This window comes from Babylonia areolata, chromosome 1 (genome assembly GCF_041734735.1).
Source record: "Babylonia areolata isolate BAREFJ2019XMU chromosome 1, ASM4173473v1, whole genome shotgun sequence".
NCBI lineage: Eukaryota > Metazoa > Mollusca > Gastropoda > Neogastropoda > Buccinidae > Babylonia > Babylonia areolata.
Genome location: NC_134876.1, coordinates 59890718 through 59893217, shown reverse-complemented (window position 1 = coordinate 59893217; position 2500 = coordinate 59890718).

The window sequence follows — 2500 nt, the reverse complement described above, 5'->3', positions numbered from 1 at the left end:
AGATGGTGATGTTGGAATCGGCCTAAAGTACCGAACATATGGCAAACTGTTTAACCTCAGAAGGCTTCAAGCAAAAACGAAGGTCATGACAGACATCATCAGAGACTTTTTGTTTGCTGATAATTGTGCCCTCAACGCTGAATCTGAAGCTGACATGCAACGCAGCGTCAACAAGTTTGCCACTGCCAGCAGGAACTTCGGCCTTACTATCAGCACGAGGAAAACTGAAGTTCTCCATCAGCCAGCCCCAGGGAAATCCCACGTTGAGCTCAACATCACAGTCAACGGTCAGAGACTTAGTGCGGTGGAGCGGTTCACATACCTTGGCAGCACACTGTCACGAAATGCGACCATCGACGATGAAGTGAACGTCAGGATTGCAAGAGCAAGCGCAACCTTTGGTAGACTCTATGTAAATGTCTGGAACAGAAGAGGCATTGGTCTTGAAACCAAGCTAAAGGTCTACAGAGCAGTAGTTCTCCCCACACTACTGTACGCCTGCGAAACTTGGACAGTGTACCAACGACACGCCAAGAAGCTGAACCACTTCCACACAACATGCCTCAGGAAGCTACTGAACATCAAGTGGCAAGACAGGACCCCAGACACGGAGGTGCTTGCAAAAGACACCCTTCCCAGCATCTTCACCATCCTGATGCAGTCCCAGCTTCGCTGGGCTGGACACGTGGCGCGCATGCCAGACCATCGGCTGCCCAAAAGGCTCTTCTATGGCGAGCTGCAACAAGGGAAGAGATCACACGGAGGTCAGAAGAAGCGCTTCAAAGATACTCTGAAAGTCTCTCTGAAAGCGTTTGATATCAACCCTGACTCCTGGGAGGAATCTGCAGTGGACCGTGACAAATGGCGCGCTGCTGTGCACAAAGGCGCCAAGTTGTGCGAGGCCAACAGGACTGCTGCAGCTGTTCAGAAGAGGCAGGCCAGAAAGTCACGGGCAAACAAGCTCCCTGACAATGATATGCCTATCTTTGTCTGCCCCAACTGTCAGCGAACATTTCGTGCGCTGATTGGACTATTCAGCCATCTGCGCATTCACAGATAGATTCATGAGCACCCCCCCACCACCACCACTACCCTCCCCCCATCCCCCAGCTGGATGACAACGATGGTCATCATCGATCTCGATGGACACACACCACCACTATATATACTTATATATAGTAAAGTGCCCCTCCCAAGAACAACACCAGGTTGAAACGGGGACCGGGGATCGAACCCTGACACACTGGATCACAAGTCCAAGGCCTTACCGATTCTGCAACGGCGCCTCGATCCTCTAAGGAATAGAATGCTCGAAGAAGAAGAAGAAGAAGAAGAAAAAAAGGGGGGGGGGGGAGGGGGGGGGATAGATAGGGGGTTAAGGCAGGAAAAGAGAGAGAGAGGATATAATGGGGAAGAAAAACATTATAGGAAAAGGGAGAGAGGCGGGGTAGGGGAGAGGATATAATAGGAAGAAAAACATTAAAAGATAGGGGGTTAAGGCAGGAGAAGAGAGAGGATAGGGAAGAAAAAAAAAATATAGGATAGGGGGTTAAGGCACGAGAAGAGAGAGGATAGGGAAGAAAAAAACATTATAGGATAGGGGGTTAAGGCACGAGAAGAGAGAGAGGATATAATAGAGAAGAAAAACATTACAGGAAAAGAGAGAGGCGGGGTATGGGCGAAGATATAAAAGGAAGAATAACATTATAGGATAGGGGGTTAAGGCACGAGAAGAGAGAAGATAGGGAAGAAAAAAACAATATAGGATAGGGGGTTAAGGCAGGAGAAGAGAGAGAGGATATAATTGGGAAGAAAAACATTACAGGATAGGGAGTTAAGGCACGAGAAGAGAGAGAGGATAGGGAAGACAAACATTATAGGATAGGGGGTTAAGGCACGAAAGGAGATAGAGGATAGGGAAGAAAAACATTATAGGATAGGGGGTTAAGGCACGAAAAGAGATAGAGGATAGGGAAGAAAAACATTATAGGATAGTGGGTTAAGGCACGAGAAGAGAGAGAGGATATAGTAGGAAGAAAAACATTATAGGATAGGGGGTTAAGGCACGAGAAGAGAGAGAGGATATAGTAGGAAGAAAAACATTATAGGATAGGGGGTTAAGGCACGAGAAGAGAGAGAGGATATAGTAGGAAGAAAAACATTATAGGATAGGGGGTTAAGGCACGAGAAGAGAGAGAGGATATAGTAGGAAGAAAAACATTATAGGATAGGGGGTTAAGGCACGAGAAGAGAGAGAGGATATAGTAGGAAGAAAAACATTATAGGATAGGGGGTTAAGGCACGAGAAGAGATAGAGGATATAATAGGGAAGAAAAACATTATCGGATAGGGGGTTAAGGCACGAGAAGAGAGAGAGGATAGGGAAGAAAAACATTATAGGATAGGGGGTTAAGGCACGAAAAGAGATAGAGGATAGGGAAGAAAAACATTATAGGATAGGGGGTTAAGGCACGAGAAGAGATAGAGGATATAATAGGGA